General features: G+C 43.8%; 1 long non-coding RNA gene across 3 annotated transcripts in view; it reads right to left on the reverse strand.

The window, feature by feature from the left end:
• The window catches only part of LOC121819402 (uncharacterized), a 112,308-nt gene extending 93,806 nt beyond the window's left edge, over positions 1-18,502 (reverse strand). For 2 of the 3 annotated variants that reach the window (XR_009599268.1, XR_009599266.1), the window contains exons 1-2: positions 18,121-18,502; positions 16,177-16,280 (exon numbers count right to left, since the gene is read on the reverse strand). This is a non-coding gene — a long non-coding RNA (uncharacterized LOC121819402). The remainder of the gene's footprint in view (positions 1-16,176; positions 16,281-18,120) is intronic. The other variant, XR_006059630.1, reaches the window with a different exon arrangement.
• Between the last annotated feature and the right edge of the window lie 292 nt (positions 18,503-18,794).

Consider the following 18,794-nt stretch of genomic DNA (forward strand, 5'->3'; position numbering starts at 1 on the left):
TTTAAAACCCTAATTGTCTGACCTTGGGAATGTTATTTTATTTCATCATTAGTTCGGTGCAGTACTTTGAAGATTGAGTGAGATTATTATGTACCTCCAAGTGTAATAGGGAAGAAGAGATCTTATTCCATATTGGATCTGTTTCTTTATTGTAATCTTTGTATTCTTTAACTTTTGTGTCAAATTTAGAATGTCGTCTGTAGCCCAAAATATACAGGATAGTTTATTGTCAAGGTTCTGACATTTAAGGATACAATACTTTTCCATTCATTTAAAGACTGAAAGCTGCAGAACAGAGAATAACATTTGTCTTGTTGGAGGTTTACAGAAACATCGTCATCTGCCCTACATCGACAGCTGCAAGAACAAAGGATTCCAACACCAAGAAGTTTGAAATAACCAGTGACACCCCCTTCCCAATCAGTGTAATAAAAAAAAAAAAAAAGCCTTGATTCTGACTTGGGTGAGATGGTTCTCTAAGATGTTAGTCTGCCATCTTCTCTGACTCCCAGTTTTCCAAATAAAGTCATTATTTCTTGCCCTGACACCTCAGTCTCCCGACTTATTGACCTGTTGTGCAGTAAGTAGAACAAGCTTGGACACAGTAACCGGGAATCCATTGAATGGTAGTGGTCAGGAGCAGTAACTGCTCATTGGTTCACAGTTGGCTGTTAGGAAGTTCTCCATGAATTGAGCCAGGAATTTCCTTACTCTTTGTTCTTACCAGTGGTCTAAAGTCTGCCCTCTGAAGGTAGAGAATCTTACCTTTACTTTCTCTATTTCTCCGGGAAAGTGCTTCAGATAGCTGGAGACGCCAGTGATGTCTCCTTAGGGTGACCAACTATTCTAGTTTGCCCAGGACTCAAGGGTTTCCTGGGATACGAGACTTTCAGTGCTAAAATTGGGAAACTTCCAGGTAAACCAAGTTGATTGGTCACCCTATCTCCCTCTCTGTTCTCCTCCAGACTGAATAACTCCATGGTCTTCAATTATCGCTCTTGAGACCCATGTGTGATCTCTTACCTTCCTCTCTCTCACCTTATAGGTATTTGTTTTTATCATTGTCCTTCTTCATGTATAGCACAGAAATATTTATACTACTGTATAGATGTGGTGACTTCACTTTCACTTTTCATTTTCATGCATTGGAGAAGGAAATGGCAACCCACTCCAGTGTTCTTGCCTGGAGAATCCCAGGGATGGGCGAGCCTGGTGGGCTGCCATCTATGGGGTCGCACAGAGCTGGACACAACTGAAGTGACTTAGCAGCAGCAGCATAGATGTGGTAGATTTTCTTTTGTGATAAATGACATTGGTTCTTTTTCTTTTCCCCATCTCAGGTGCAAACATCATTCTAAGTCCATGGGTCACTACGTGCAAGATTCCCTGTTTCTTTATCCTCATTGTCAGCATTCCTGACATTTATGTCTCTTTCCTGATTAGGCACTCATTCTAATGTGAGAAAGATGAGATGAAGATTTATGTCACTGTCAACCGTGTAGTTGCTTTTTATGCATGTATCTTTCTATTTGCCTATATGGCATTATGCTAGAGACTTCATTTTCTTTTTCTAAAAAAGTAAAGGTTATTATAAAGATCTGTCTACATTACCATGTAGACAATCATTTTCTTGACTCTAATTGCTGTATAGTATTCCTGAGTGTATATCCAACTCATTCTCTAAATCCATCTCCTCAATGATGATAAACATATACTATTGTGATGAGCACCTCATTCAGGTCCCATTTAAGAGAAATTCTCTTGGAACAGTTTTACTTACCAGAATCTCCCTGAACTTGTTTCAGTTCAGTTCAGTCACTCAGTCATGTTCAACTCTTTGCGACCCCATGAATCTCAGCACACCAGACCTCCCTGTCCATCACCATCTCCTGGAGTTCACTCAGACTCATGTCCATCGAGTCCATGATGCCATCCAGCCATCTTCATTCTCAGTCATCCCCTTCTCCTCCTGCCCCCAATCCCTCCCAGCATCAGGGTCTTTTCAAATGAGTCAACTCTTCACATGAGGTGGCCAAATACTGGAGTTTCAGCTTTAGCACCATTCCTTCCAAAGAACTCCCAGGACTGATCTCCTATAGAATGGACTGGTTGGATCTCCTTGCAGTCCAAGGGACTCTCAAGAGTCTTCTCCAACACAATAGTTCAAAAGCATCAATTCTTTGGTGCTCAGCTTTCTTCACAGTCCAATTCTCACATCCAATACATGACTACTGGAAAACCATAGCCTTGACTAGACGGACCTTTGTTGGCAAAGTAATGTCTCTGCTTTTCAATATGCTATCTAGGTTGGTCATAACTTTTCTTCCAAGGAGTAAGCGTCTTTTAATTTCATGGCTGCAATCACCCTCTGCAGTGATTTTGGAGCCCAGAAAAATAAAGTCTGACACTGTTTCCACTGTTTCCCCCTCTATTTCCCATGAACCCAAGTGTGTATATATATATACTTATAATAGTATATTATATAAATTTTATATATAATTATATATATATACATTTATAAATATTTATATATGTAACTATTATATATATATAAAACAGAGAGAATTCTTATCATTAAATAATTGGAAGAAAGAAAGATTTACGCTGAGCTTCCAAGAATGACACCTGGAACTACACAGCAGAACTGGCCCACCAGGGAGCAGTGGGGCCAAAGGACCTAGAAACCAACGTGACCTCTCTGAAACTAGGGATTTCGATTGCCCAGTTTCTTGACATTCACATATTAGGACCAGATATCAGACCCTCTACTGAAAAATGAACTGAAAAATGAACTGCTGCTATTTAAAAGTCTTTGTGATCACACATACCAACAAAAATAACAGACACAGCAGAAAAAAAGACCTCTGTCTTGTGATAATCACTCTCACCTTCCAAATAGTATATATAATATCAGATACATATATATAATAAAAATATCGCATACATGCTTTCCTTGGAGGAAGCTAGGTCATTAATGGAACCTGAACAATAAGGGCATCTGGAAGATACAGATTTTTGCATTTCTTTCCCCTAGGAAATCAACTGCTAAGTGAGGCAGAAGGAAGTTGCGTGAACCAGTCTAGAGAATTTGCCAGAAACCGAGAGTGGGGCTGTTGGATCATGGGCATATACAAACTTAATTTGCTCAAGTTGTGCCACATTGTTCTATAGAATGATTACATAAGTCTACCCTCTCTCCAACAGTGCATGAGGGGTCCTGATCCCCTCTTCCCCAACAACACTTGGCATTACACAGCTAAAAATTGTTTGCCAACCTAGTTATGATGCCAAAGTAAAAGGCACATTTTTAGTGCCCCAGCACCCTGTTGGAACCAACTGAACTTGACTTCTAAAAATTTTTCCTAGTGTTTCTGATGTGAGCTGCTACTGCACTAATTTTCCTGAAGCCAGTAGTTCCATTATGTATATAATCTTAAATTCTGGACTTGACTTTTTTTTTAAATTTCTTGTAAGTAGTATTAGCCCACTGAAGAGTTGGACACAACTAAGCGACTTCACTTTCACTTTTCACTTTCATGCATTGGAGAAGGAAATGGCAACCCACTCCAGTGTTCTTGCCTGGAGAATCCCAGGGATGGTGGAGCCTGGTGAGCTGCCATCTATGGGGTTGCACAGAGTCAGACACAATTGAAGCGACTTAGCAGCAGCAGCAGCAGCTGGTCTATCAAGATTATTTTAAAATCTATCTAAGTATTGTCTATTTATTAACTGATCCTTTCTACTCTGAGAGAGTAGAGGGAAAGAGAATTAATTTTCTATTTTATACTTGAGAAACTCAGAAAAGGTAAATAACTTGCTCAAAGCCACCCAGTGATAAGTGGAAGAGACATGATCTGAACCAGGCATATTTGTAACCAAAGCCTTTCACTCACAGTGTTATATGGTGCTTTGAAAAATCATACAGTGTATGGAGTGTCTGAGGACTAACCCAGACTCTCTTTGACTTGACAATTTAAAACTATTTTCAGAATTACTATTTCAGAATAGTTCTTTTTATGGCCTTTATAAATAAAGTCTAATGAAAAGACACCAAAAGCGACCTAATGGAAAAATTTTAAGATCTTAAAATGTATTATTGCAAAAACTAAGTTTCTCATTAAAAATGGTTCAAGATAGGGAACCATTTCTGTGACCTCCATACTTCTGCACTTGCTGTTCACTGGAAATCTCCTTTCTCCACCTGGGCAACTCTTGCTCATCTTCCAACACCTAATTCAAGGTGATTCCTTCTGTTTTGTCTGCTGGAATCCTTCAGAGAGATTCAAATTGAGACACTTTTGATATCAGAACCCACCCTCTTGATTTTTATATGCAAAAGTTAGTATGGAAAGAAACAAAAACAAACCCATGAAACAATGTGATTCACCTAATAAATGATGTAACGCTAAGGCACAAAGGGCACAGAGAGGACGAAGCATCTGACTCAACTGAGAGAATCATGGGAGCTTTTTAGAGAGTGCAATTGTTGAATTGAACCTTGAAAAAGGAGCGGGATTTGGCAGGTAGACAAGGTAGAGAGAATTTCAGAAAGAACTGCAGCAGCAAAAGCAGGGAGGAATGAAAGAGCATCTTTCTCCTCAAAGCATAATGATACATTCTTCCCCCAAAGATCAGTCAGAAGATCCCTTTTAAATAACTCTGAATCTTGGGGTTCATCTTTGTAGTAAATTTTTACTTTAAATTTTTTTAATGTACTCTAAAACTACCTTGTTATCACTAATCAATGAATGTTATGACTAAGGTTGCTGGTGTTTCCCCAAATTCTCTGATAACAAGACTTGTCTGGGATTCTTGTTAAAAACACAACTTCCTGGGTTTCCCGGGTGGTCCAGTGGTTAAGAATCTGCCTGCCAATTCAGGGGATATGGGTTCAGTCTCTCATCCAAGAAGATCCTACATGCCACAAGGCAACTAAGCCTGTGTGCCATGTGTGGTGTAACTATGGAAGCCTGGGTGTCCTAGAGCCCCACGCTCCACAACGAGAATCCACCATAATGAGAGGCTTACACACTGCATCTTAGGTCCATGAATCAAGGCTAATTGGGAGTGGTCAAACAGGCAATGGCAAGAGTGAATGTCGACATTGTAGGAATCAGTGAACTAAAACGGACTGGAATGGGTGAATTTAACTCAGATGACCATTATATCTACTACTGCAGGCAAGGATTCCTTGGAAGAAATGGAGTAGCCATCATGGTCAACAAAAGAGTCTGAAATGCAGTACTTGGATACAATCTCAAAAACGAACAGAATAATCTCTGTTCGTTTCCAAGGCAAACCATTCAATAGTAATCTAAGTCTATTCCCTGACTATGTTTCCCTGGTGGTTCAGTAGTGAAGAATCTGCCTACAAATGCAGGAGACATAGGAGACAAGGGTTTAACCCCTGGGTTGGAAAGATCCCCTGGAGGAGGACATGGCAACCCACTCCAGTATTCTTGCTTCCCACATAGCTCCGTTGGTAAAGATTATTCACATGCAATGCAGGAGACCTGGGTTCAATTCTTGGGTCAGAAATATCCCCTGGAGAAGGAAACGGCAACTCACACCAGTATTTTTGCCTGGAGGCTCCCATAGAAGAGGAGCCTGGCGGGCTATAGTCCATGGGGTTGCAAAGAGTCGGACACAACTGAGCAACTAAACCACCACCATGCCGCAAACAGTAATGCTGAAGAAGCTGAAGTTGAACGGTTCCATTAAGACCTACAAGACCTTCTGGAACTAACACCCAAAAAAGATGTCCTTTTCATTATAGGGAACTGGAATGCAAAAGTAGGAAGTCAAGAAACACCTAGAGTAACAGGCAAATTTGGCCTTGCAGTACTGAATGAAGCAGGGCAAAGGCTAACAGTTTTGCCAAGAGAATGCACTGGTCATAGCAAACACCCTCTTCCAACAACACAAGAGAAGACTCTACACATGGACATCACCAGATGGTCAACACTGAAATCAGATTGATTATATTCTTTGCAGCCAAAGATGGAGAAGCTCTATACAGTCAGCAAAAACAAGACTGGGAGCTCATTCTGGCTCAGATCATGAACTCCTTATTGCAAAATTCATACTGAAATTGAAGAAAGTAAGGAAAACCACTATACCATTCAGGTATGACCTAACTCATATCCCTTATGATTATACAGTGGAAGTGACAAATATATTCAAGGGATTAGATCTGATAGATAGAGTACCTGAAGAACTATGGACAGAGGTTCATGGCATTATACAGGAGGCAGTGATCAAGACAATCCCCAAAAACAAGAAATGGAAAAAGAAAAAGTGGTTGTCTGATGAGGCCTTACAAATAGCTGTGAAAAGAAGAGAAGTGAAAGGCAAAGGAGAAAAGGAAAGATAAGAGCATCTGAATGCAGAGTTCCAAAGAATAGAAAGAAGAGATAAGAAAGCCTTCCTCAGTGATCAATGCAAAGAAATAGAGGAAAATAATAGAATGGGAAAGACTAGAGATTTCTTCAAGGAAATTAGAGATACCAAGAGAATATTTCATGCAAAGATGGGCTCAATAAAGGACAGAAATGGTATGGACCTAACAGAAGCAGAAGATATTAAGAAGAGGTGGTAAGAATAGACAGAAGTACTATACAAAAAAGATCTTCACAATCCAGATAATCATGATGGTGTGATCACTCAACTAGAGCCAGACATCCTGGAATGGGAAGTCAAGTGGGCCTTAGGAAGCATCACTATGAACAAAGCTAGTGGAAGTAATGGAATTCCAGTTGAAATATTTCAAATCCTAAAAGATGATGTTCTGAAAGTGTTGCACTCAGTATGCCAGCAAATTTGGAAAACTCAGCAGTGGCCACAGGACTGGAAAAGGTCAGTTTTCATTCCAATCCCAAAAAAAGACAATGCCAAAGAATGCTCAGCCACCACACAATTGCATTCATCCACCTGACCTGCCTCTTGAGAAAACTATATGCAGGTCAGGAAGCAACAGTTAGAACTGGACATGGAACAACAGACTAGTTCCAAATAGGAAAAGGAGTACATCAAGGCTGTATATTATCACCCTGCTTATTTAACTTATATGCAGAGTACATCATGAGAAATGCTGGGTTGGAGGAAGCACAAGCTGGAATAAAGAAAGCCAGGAGAAATATCAATAACCTCAGATATGCAGATGACACCACCATTATGGTAGAAAGTGAAGAGGAACTAAAGACCCTCTTGATGAAAGTGAAAGAGCATAGTGAAAAAGTTGGCTTAAAGCTCAACATTCAGAAAACTAAGACCATGGCATCTGGTCCCATCACTTCATGGCAGATAGTTGGGGAAACAGTGGAAACAGTGTCAGACTTTATTTTCCTGGGCTCCAAAATCACTGCAGATGATGACTGCAGCCATGAAATTAAAAGACGCTTACTCCTTGAAAGGAAAGTTACATCCAACCTAGACAGCATATTGAAAAGCAGAGACATTACTTTGTTAACAAAGGTCCATCTAGTCAAGGCTATGGTTTTTCTGGTGGTCATGTATGGATGTGAGAGTTGGACTATAAAGAAAGCTGAGCACCAAAGAATGATGCTTTTGAACTGTGGTGTTGGAGAAGACTCTTGAGAGTCCCTTGGACTGCAAGGAGATCCAACCAGTCCATCCTAAAGGAGATCAGTCCTGGGAGTTCTTTGGAAGGAATGATGCTAAAGCTGAAACTCCAATACTTTGGCCACCTGAAGTGAAGAGCTGACTCATTTGAAAAGACCCTGATGCTGGGAAAGATTGAGGGTAGGAGGAGTAGGGGATGACAGAGGATGAGATAGTTGGATGGCATCTCCGACTCAATGGACCTGGGGTTGGGTGGACTCCGGGAGTTGGTGATGGACAGAGAGGCCTGGCGTGCTGTGGTTCATGGGGTCACAGAGTCAGACACAACTGAGTGACTGAATTGTACACAGGCTAGTAAAGTAACGCTCAAAATTCTTCAAGCCAGGCTTCAGCAACACATGAACTGTGAACTTCTAGATGTTCAAACTGGATTTAGAAAAGGCAGAGAAACCAGAGATCAAATTCCCAACAACCGCTGGATCATGGAAAAAGCAAGAGAGTTCCAGAAAAACATCTATATCTGCTTTGTTGACTATGCCAAAGCCTTTGACTGTGTGGATCACAACAAACTGTGGAAAATTCATCAAGAGATGGGAATACCAGACCACCTGACCTGCCTCTTGAGAAATCTGTATGCAGGTCAGGAAGCAACAGTTAGAACTGGACATGGAACAATAGACTGGTTCCAAATCAGGAAAGGAGTGTGTCAAGGTGGTATATTGTTACCCTGCTTATTTAACTTATATGCAGAGTATATCATGAGAAACGCTGGGCTAGATGGAGCACAAGTTGGAATCAAGATTGCCGTGAGAAATATCAATAACCTCAGATGGGCAGATGTCACCACCCTTATGGCAAAAAGCAAAGAACTAAAGAGCCTCTTGATGAAAGTGAAAGAGGAGAGTGAAAAAGCTGGCTTAAACTCAACATTCAGAAAACTAACATCATGGCATCTGGTCCCATCACTTCATAACAAATAGACGGGGAAACAATGGAAACAGTGACAGAGTTTATTTTGGGGGGCTCCAAAATCACTGCAGATGGTGACTGCAGCCATGAAGTGAAAAGACACTTGCTCCTTAGAAGAAAGGTTATGACTAACCTCAGCTCAGTGCAGTTCAGTCGCTCAGTTGTGTCCGACTCTCTGCGATCCCATGAATCGCAGCACACCAGGCCTCCCTGTCCATCACCATCTCCCGGAGTTCACTCAGACTCATGTCCATCGAGTCCATGATGCCACCCAGCCATCCCATCCTCAGTCTTCCCCTTCTCCTCCTGCCCCCAATACCTCCAAGCATCAGGGTCTTTACCAATGAGTCAACTCTTCACATGAGGTGGCCAAAGTACTGGAGCTTCAGCTTTAGCATCATTCCTTCCAAAGAAATCCCAGGGCTGATCTCCTTCAGAATGGACTGGTTGGATCTCCTTGCAGTCCAAGGGACTCTCAAGAGTCTTCTCCAACACCACAGTTCAAAAGCATCAATTCTTCGGTGCTCGGCCTTCTTCACAGTCCAACTCTCACATCCATACATGACCACAGGAAAAACCATAGCCTTGACTAGACTGACCTTAGTCGGCAAAGTCATGTCTCTGCTTTTGAATATGCTATCTACTGGTTTTTTCCAGTAGTCATGTATGGATGTGAGAGCTGGACTGCAAAGAGATCCAATCAGTCCATCCTAAAGGAAATCAGTCCTGAATATTCACTGGAAGGACTGATGCTGAAGCTGAAACTCCTATACTTTGGCCACCTGATGTGAAGAACTGACTCATTTGAAAAGACCCTGATGCTGGGAAAGATTGAGGGCCGGAGGAAAAGGGGATGTCAGAGGATGAGATGGTTGGATGGCATCACTGACTCAATGGACATGAGTTTGAGTAAACTCCAGGAGTTGGTGATGGACAGGGAGGCCTGGCGTGCTGTACTCCATGGGGTCGCAAAGAGTCAGACATGACTGAGCAACTGGACGGAACTGAACTATGCACTGAAATCAGAGAGTCACCCCCACTGGCCACAACTAGAGAAAACCCAAGTAACAGCAATGAAGACCTAGTCCAGTCATAAAAAACAAACAACAGGTGAAACAGCTTCCTGGGCCCCCTGGAGCTTCTTACTCAGTGGGTCTGGGATGAAGCCAAGAACTTGTAAAGTTTAACAAGCATGCACAGGAGATTCCCATCAACAGAGAAGTTTGGAAAACACCGAGCTAGCATGGGCCCTGACGTCCAGCACTCCTCCAAGGACTCTCTGCAGAGGTAAACTTCAGCGCAGCAGTCAGCCTCCCGGTCAGTTAATGATTAACTCGTGGGAACCACTGCCCTGTATAATTTAAAGATATATTTCATTAAAAAATGTGACTGTGAGCACTATGCTTGATGATCCTGTTGCTCTGTCTCTTGCTTCAATGGTGTTTGGACAGAAAAGACCCAGGGAAGTTCCCTCCTCCAGGCTCTAACCACTTGCAAACATTTTTCCTATCAAACCTTCGGAACCAACCACTCAGCCAGCCTCAGACTCTGGGACAAGCTCACACCATTTTTTGAGATTAATTTCTTATTGCTGATCAACCACATGATCCCACATTCATCAGAATTATTCCCTTCAGGAGGAAGCTGCCATTGACCTCCCGGTCAACCTGCAGCTGCAAGCCTCCTACACTACCTCTCTCTGGGCTTCTATTTCCACCACAATGATATGACTTTGGAGGGCATGGGCCACTTCTTCTGTGAATTGGCTGACCCCCAGGTAGGGCTGGGTGATTATCTCTTGCAAAGGCTCGCCCTCAAGCAGCACCAGGAGGCTCTGGAGCCCAGCAGCCTTTGAGAAGCCCCCTCTGGTGTCAATGCAGCCACCTGACACTCTGCAGCCAGTGGGCTGCTTTTTAACTATCCTGAAGCCCTATCCGAAGACTTGGACTAAATACAAACAATAAATCTTTTTGCAGCAAAAATTAACAATAATAGTAGTGTGAATTCAGAAGCTTTGTACCACATTTCTCTTTATGAACACAGTGCCTGACACTTATCCTGCAGAGTCTCATCCAATCCCCTCAACAATCTTGCCAGGTAAATTTTTTTATTTTTTATTTTCTACATTGTACAGATTTGGAAACTGAAGCTCAAGAGATTTGGGGAAGGTATGGGTCATGCAGCTTATAGTAAGTAGCCAAATTGAAATTTAAAGCCAAATTCATCTGAATCCAGAGATCATGTTCTTCCCATTATCCCAGATTCTGGAAGGGTCTATGGCAGAGTCTTGTCACAAAGTCAGTCTATACAAATGTCTGACCATAATTTAAATCTGCTTGCCTTTCCTCAGCATCTCTCCACTTTAGGTTGACATTTCACTGACCTTTTCTCCCCGACCCAACCTGCTTTACTCCAAGAAGCCATCCTGTTTTCTCCTTGCCACTTTGTTGCAATTTTTCACCCAGATTATTTGTGTCTCTAACAAGTAAGGCCACACCAATGTCTGGCATTAAAAGAAGCATGAACCTTCATTCCTGAGGTAATAAGACCTTTTTTTTTCCAAGTTCCTTCCTTCAAAGTTCATGAACTTCATAAAAAAATAAGACCCACTCTATTACAGCCCAGACCTCTGCTGCAGGACGCCAAGGCTGAGTAAAGGCAGTGCCTGCATGAAAAGAAATGTATCCATAGATTAGCACTGACTTTGTCTTCCACCAACCAAATTCAGAGAAAGACACAGTAGGAGGCACTCTAGCCCACATCTGAGCTTCCTGGTTATACACTGCGGGTGACATTCATGTCCCAAGAACTAAGTGGACCTTGATACAGAGATGTTTGTAGTCTTTATTGGGCTTCCCAAGTGGCACTCAGTTCAGTTCAGTTCAGTCGCTCAGTCGTGTGCGACTCTTTGCGACCCCATGAATCGCAGCATGCCAGGCCTCCCTGTCCATCACCAACTCCCAGAGTTCACTCAGACTCATGTCCATCGAGTCCGTGATGCCATCCAGCCATCTCATCCTCTGTCATCCCTTTCTCCTCCTGCCCCCAATCCCTCCCAGCATCAAAGTCTTCTCCAATGAGTCAACTCTTCTCATGAGGTGGCCAAAGTACTGGAGTTTCAGCTTTAGCATCATTCCTTCCAAAGAAATCCCAGGGTTGATCTCCTTCAGAATGGACTGGTTGGATCTTCTCCAACACCACAGTTCAAAAGCATCAATTCTTCGGCACTCAGCCTTCTTCACAGTCCAACTCTCACATCCATACGTGACCACCAGAAAAACCATAGCCTTGACTAGACGGACCTTAGTCGGCAAAGTAATGTCTCTGCTTTTGAATATGCTATCTAGGTTGCTCATAACTTTTCTTCCAAGGAGTAAGGGTCTTTGAATTTCATGGCTGCAATCACCATCTGCAGTGATTTTGGAGCCCAAAAAAATAAAGTCTGACTCTGTTTCCACTGTTTCCCCATCTATTTCTCATGAAGTGATGGGACCGGATGCCATGATCTTTGTTTTCTGAATGTTGAGCTTTAAGCCAACTTTTTCACTCTCCTCTTTCACTTTCATCAAGAGGCTTTTTAGTTCCTCTTCACTTTCTGCCATAAGGGTGGTGTCATCTGCATATCTGATGTTACTGATATTTCTCCCAGCAATCTTGATTCCAGCTTGTGTTTCTTCCAGTCCAGCGTTTCTCATGATGTACTCTGCATAGAAGTTAAATAAGCAGGGTGACAATATACAGCCTTGACATACTCCTTTTCCTATCTGGAACCAGTCTGTTGTTCCATGTCCAGTTCTAACTGTTGCTTCCTGGCCTGCATACAGATTTCTCAAGAGGCAGGTCAGGTGGTCTGGTATTCCCATCTCTTTCAGAATTTTCCACAGCTTATTGTGAATGGTAAAGAATTTGCCTGCCAATGCAGGAGACCCAGGATCAATCCCGGGGTCAGGAAGATTCCCCAGTAGGAGGACACAGCAACCCACTCCAGTATTCTTGTCTGGAGAATTCCATGGGCAGAGAAGCCTGGCCGCCTACAGTCCATAGGGTCACACAGAGTCGGACATGACTGAAGTGTCTTCGTGACTGAAGTGTCTTAGCACTCAATGGTCTTTGTCTGGGCTTCCCAGGTGGTGCAGTTGTAAAGAATCTGCCTGCCAGTGCAAGAGGCTCAGGTTTGATCCTTGGGTCAGAAAGATCCCTTGGAGTAGGAAATGGCAACCCACTTCAGTATTCTTGCCTGGAAAAGTCCATGGACAGAGCAGTCTGGCGGGCTACGGTCCATGGGTTCGCAGAGTCGGACATGACTGGGCAACCTGAGCATACACAATCTTTGCTTATGGTCTTTTCTACCTCTCGGAAATAAAGCTTTGGAGAAGCCTAACACTTGACTCTTCAAAGTTATCAGAGATTTTCATCCATCTCCACACAGAATAGTGTGGAAGACCCAGGGATGCACGGAAAGAGTTACCCCCGGCTGTTTCTCATCGGCCTCCTGTTCCTCAATGCCAGTGGCCATTGCCACATGCTTCTGCAGCTGCCCAGTAATGGTCCCCTGGTGGCCATCACTTCATAACTCCCAATGTCTCCTCCTCTGAAGCTCTTAAAGGCCACTACCCTCCCCTGGTAACCCCAACTCCTAGCAGCTCACTTTTATAACTACTGCACTGAGGCATGCATCCCTAGACCCTCCAGGAACTTGGCTCACCTGCCCATCAGCTCCCTGCTAGCATTCCAACGCCCGTTCAGAAGACATGTTCTGAGGACCAGTCATAGTCTCGACACGAAGGAGTCACCTTGAATGTGATCCGTCCCTGCTTTTCCACCAGCCTCATCTCCTCCCCTGCCCAAACTCTCCCCTCCCCTTCCTACAGACCCTTCATTCTGCTCCACCCAGCCACCTATATTCTCTTCTTTGGCTGCCAAGCTGCTGGAGAAGCTTGCCTAACAATGCTGAATTGCAGTAGAAAGGAATTAGCCAGCTCTACCTTGGCTTCAGTTTCGACATTGTAATGCTATGATGAGAAACAGGAGGAAAAGAATCCAAAATCCCTAGTATCCTATGTAACCCAAGAAGGTGTTCAGTAGATATCCCCACCACCCACTTGATGTCTGAATTCTAGCAGTCCATCCAGTTGCTGTGTCCTGTGAGCCATTGCCCTCTCATCAGGAAAACAGAGGCAGAAAAGTCTTCAGGCCACAGAGAGGATTTAAAAACAAACATGTCAACAGCCATTATTCCCCTGTGCTTTCCCTAAATGAATGTGGTCTCTCTGGGCTTCAGATCCCACACCATTACCTGAGTTCTAGGTGGCTTCAAATCAGCAGCTTTACCCTACTGCATCAGAGGAGCTCTGCTGATGACAGGTTTAAGACCTGCTAGACTCCTAGAACCTTTGCCATTGCCTCCTAATTCTCAGCTAAGACCATTGAGAAAAACTGTAAAAAGTCTCAGAAAACAACTCTCAGGAGCCCCTGCACCCCGGGAGGTTTGGTGCAAGCGAATATAACATGCTCAGCGCTCTGAGGCCCTCGGCCCCATCCCAGATGTGGTGGGCAGCGATGATGAGGAGTGGGTTGCATTTCCTATGAATTAAGCCATCAGGCGGGAGAACAATATCGTCATTGATGGGGAAAGGTCACTGAAATTCCAAGGACACTTGAAGCCTTTCACTGGGTTGAGACAGAGATGCCTAATGTTAATCCGACGTAATACAAGTCCCTGACAACCCATTTTCTAATGGGCCTACTGGCAGCTCAATTGGCCATTCACTGTGATTCAGTGCATCCTCAAGGAAGTGGTTTGGAAGGGGGGAACCTATTTTTTAATCTGTGGTCCGAAACTCCCCCAGAATATATTAGCACGGGCCATTCTGATTCTTGGGGAAAAAGGTGCTTTGCTCCATTCAAGACTTAATTTACTTGCCGATGGGGGGGTTCCAAGCACAGTGAAATCAATGTTCTTTCATTTATTAAATACACATTAATGGGGCACAGAGTATAACGAACACACAGGCTGTTTCTGCTGCCCTCCTCAGGGTGGTTTCTGGCCTATGACCTCGGCTCTAAGGCCCACCCCTTTTCCCTGGTACTTTAGAGTTTCATCCCTTTATTTGATGAATAATTCACGTGTGCTCGTCTTCTTGCAGGCACTGTAGTAAGCAATGAAACGGCCAACATGACACAGCTTCCCCTTACATGGTTTACTAACTAACTGGAAAGTCAACCCATGACTTTATTTATTGCAAGTAAGTGACATGGGTGTAAAGCTTGGGGAAGTTCAGGACCCCCTGTGAACGTACAGCAGGCCCTCTATTAGGGGAGGAAGTAAAGGGAATTTGAAGACGTTTGGAGAAACTGAAATTTCAGCCAGGCCTGGACAGTAGGCTAAGAGTTAGTTGACAGAAGGGGAGCAAGAAATAAGGGAGCTAAAAGGAGGGCGCTGTCCCTGGGCTTTAGGGAGTAGGGAGGGGAAGGGGGGAGGTGTGGCTGAAGCAGAGCCAGCGGATAGAGGGCAGGGCTACTTGTTCCACTCACTCCGGCTTCCCAATCTGCATGTAGTCTCTAGACCTGCTTCAGCTTTTCAACCTACAGTCCTTAGTGAGAGCCCAGCCCCCAGAGTGCCAGGCGAGGCCCAGCTTCCCAGGGGCCACTTGTAAGGGAGGGGAATCCAGACCACCTCCACTCACATCTCCAGGGTCTTATTATCGTGATTGGAAGAATCAGTGTGAACTGGGGAGGCATAATTTGTCCACTAAGTAGTACCTGTGATGCGGTGTTTAGGACTGAGCAAGCTCAGTTTCCCAGCTCTTTTTCTTTGTCTTTGCTGGCAAAGAAATAACCTTTAGGAGAGGAGGGCACAGAAGTGAACCATTTGTCTCCCTAAATGAGTTCTCACCTGCTCACCTTCTGGCTTGAATTAGACTCTGTCCAAGAAATGAGCGATGCTACAGATAAAACTTTAAGGAAACATGAAGAACAAGGGCAGAGTTGAAGGACAGGAGTGTGGCCAACATTGTGTTTACTTTTCACAGTGAGAAAAAAGTAGGCACAGGAAATGTCACCGGTGTCCTTGACACTGAGACCAAGCGAGGATGGAGGCACACAATCAAAGGCATTAGAGAAGAATATCCAGGACATTGGAGAAGGAAGCAGCAGTGAGCACGGGAGCAGCTCACTCAGCTGGCTGCCTTTTAGTGAACAGATATGAGTAGGCGGTTTAGTGAAAGTCCATGGTTTCTCTGGGATTCAACAAAATACATGCCAAACACTCCTTGGCAATCCTCAGGCTACATTCAACAAATGTGCTCTAATTATGATGTGTCTGCAGAGTCAAGGCCAGAGTGTATGACAGCATGGAACAGTCACCTACCCAGCCTGTGGCAGGTCTGAAAGGCTTCCAGAGGGAGGCTGGAGGCTTACCTGAACAGAGAAATCACACATCTCTGGCACATGGTAGGGGAGAGGCTAGAAGCAGGTGGTAGAGCATGGTGTGAACTCTGTAGCCAGCCTGCCTGGGATCAAAGAGGGCCCTACTGATCACTAGCTGTGCAACCCCGGGCAAGTTCCTCTAACCTCACTGTGCCTCAGTTTCCTCATCTGTAAGATGAAACTGATAATAGCACTTACCTCATAAAGAAGTCTGAGCACTGAAGAATTGATGCTTTAAACTGTGGTGTTGGAGAACACTCTTGAGAGTCCCTTGGACTGCAAGGACATTAAACCAGTCAATCCTAAAAGAAATCAATCCTGAATATTCATTGGAAGAACTGATGCTGGAGTTGAAACTGCAATACTTTGGCCACCTGATGTGAACAGCTGACTTACTAGAAAAGACTCTTATGCTGGGAAAGATTGAAGGTGGAAGAAGAGGGTGACAGATGATGAGATGGTTGGATGGCATCACCAATGGACATGAGTCTGAGCAAGCTCCGGGAGATGGTGAAGGACAGGGTGGCCTGGCGTACTGCAGTCCATGGAGTCACAAAGAGTAGCACATCACTGAGAGACTGAACAACAACTTAAGTTTGATGTGGAAATCTCTGAAAAGAGTCAATATATACAATTACTTAGAGCAGTGCCTAATAAGTGCTCTATAAATGTTAGCTATGATTAAGGAGATGTGTGATTAAGGTTTTTTTAATTAATAGACTTTATTTTTAAGCAGTTTTTAGATGTATAGAGAGAGCAGAAAGTGCAGAGATCTCCCATAGGCCCCTCCCTTTCACACACAATTTCCCCTACTTTTGGCATCTTGCATGAGCGTGGCACCTTTGTTAAAATGAGCCAATACTGACACGTTATAACTAACTACAATCCACACTTTACACTAGGGTTCACTCTTTGAGTTGTACATTCTATGGGTTTTAACAAATGTATAATGTCAGGTACCATTACAGAATCACACAGAATAGTTTCACTCCCCCCAAATCCTCTGTATTCCATCTCTCCCTTCACCCAGCCCCAATTTCCTATTCCCTGGTAACCACTGTTTTTCTTTTTTTTCCTATCTCCATAATTTTACCTTTTCTGGAATGTCAGATGATTAGAACCAGACAGTACATGGCCTTTTCAAACTGATTTCTTTCGCATAGCAAAATGCATTTAAGTTTTCGTTGTGTCTATTCCCTGATTAAGTTCTTGTAAGGAGGAGGTATATTCATACCAAGTTGAATGGCAGTACTCAAAGGAAGCTAAATAAAGGGTCTTTGCTTTGTCACTCTATAGAAAGTTCTGCTAATATTTACCTTTGGAATCCTGCTACTTCAGCCTCCAGTGAGTTCCCACTGTTAATGCTTTTTGCCGCTAGTTAAATGACTCCTTTAAAATACAAACATTCCTGGGAGGTCACATTTTAAATATTTCATGGCTAGAACTATAGCATTGTTCAGCTTAAAGGGAGCCTCAGCACCAAACGTTTGTTCTCAAACCCTACGTTAAAGATGGGAATCAGAGAGAGAGGTGACTTACTGAAGAGTACACAAAGACAAGTGGCATGTCATTCATCTAAGAAGTCACCTGTGACTTGAATGCAAGTTTGGAGAGACAAGGGCAGTAACCACACAGCTTGAACTGAAGAATTAAAACACAAGTTTCAACAAAAAAATATTTTGAGTAGCAACCATGAACATATACAACTATTTATACAATCCCTTAAGTATTTCATTTATAAACTTTATCAACAGTAATAAATTAAGTCAAGACTATACATTTATTGACTTAGTTTAATGCTGTTACTGTTGATAAAGTTTATAAATGAAATTCTTTGTGCTTCCTAGGTGGCGCTAATGGTAAAGAACCAGCTTGCCCATACAGGAGACTTAAGAGACTGGGATTCGATCCCTGGGTCAGGAAGACCTCCTGGAGAAGGAATTGGCAACACTCTAGTATTCTTGCCTAGAGACTCCCATGGACAGAGGAGACTAGAGGGCCACAGTCCACAGAGCTGCAAAGAATCGGACATGACTGAAGCGACCACACACGCACGCACACATTTAGAGACATACTTACTGGGTGTCTACAAAATGCAAGACAATAAGCTAAGATATGCATGTAAAAATAATATGTACTTACAGAAAGTAGGAATCAATGACTGCCTGGGTCAAACCAGGAAGGCTTCCCCAAAGAGGTGGCATTTGATCCAGTCCTGAAAGATGAGCAAACGTAGGCGGGGAAGAAAGGACACTGCGGTGACCCTGGGATGAGGAACGTGGGTGGCGTTTATCCAGGAGCAGTGAACAGTTTTAACTGGCTGGGAGGAGGGCACAGAGGGGGTCACAGAAATGGAGCTTCACTTTCCCCATCACAGGGGCAAGGTGACCGTAGGCTGCGGAGGGACTGGGCTGGGCAGAGCCCTCAGAAGGCTGACTCCTCCGTTCACCACTGTTCCCAGGACCCCGGCTGCTCCACCAGGGTAAAGTGTTCAGCTACCCGCGTGAACGCTTGCCAAGAGACTGTCTACAGCAGGTTCTTGGAGAACTCAAGGACTCCCAGCTTCCTCCCTGTGTCCTTGGAGGTCGTGTCCTCATTGTGCTCTCTAAGGAACAAGTTTCCTCTCAAAGGGCAGACAATAGAATTCTTCCGAGAGAGCCTTCACAGGCAGGAGATGTCCTAAGGCAGCCTTCATTCAACCTTGGTGGTGGGGGAGTGGAGGGTGGGCTTTCCTTCCTGGAAGTCCAGCTTATTAGCGAATTGCCTCCCCACCCTTCTCCCAACCCTGCTGGCGGCCCTGCCCTTCCAGCCCCCTT

This window comes from Ovis aries, chromosome 1, assembly GCF_016772045.2.
Source record: "Ovis aries strain OAR_USU_Benz2616 breed Rambouillet chromosome 1, ARS-UI_Ramb_v3.0, whole genome shotgun sequence".
Classification (NCBI taxonomy): Eukaryota; Metazoa; Chordata; class Mammalia; order Artiodactyla; family Bovidae; genus Ovis; species Ovis aries.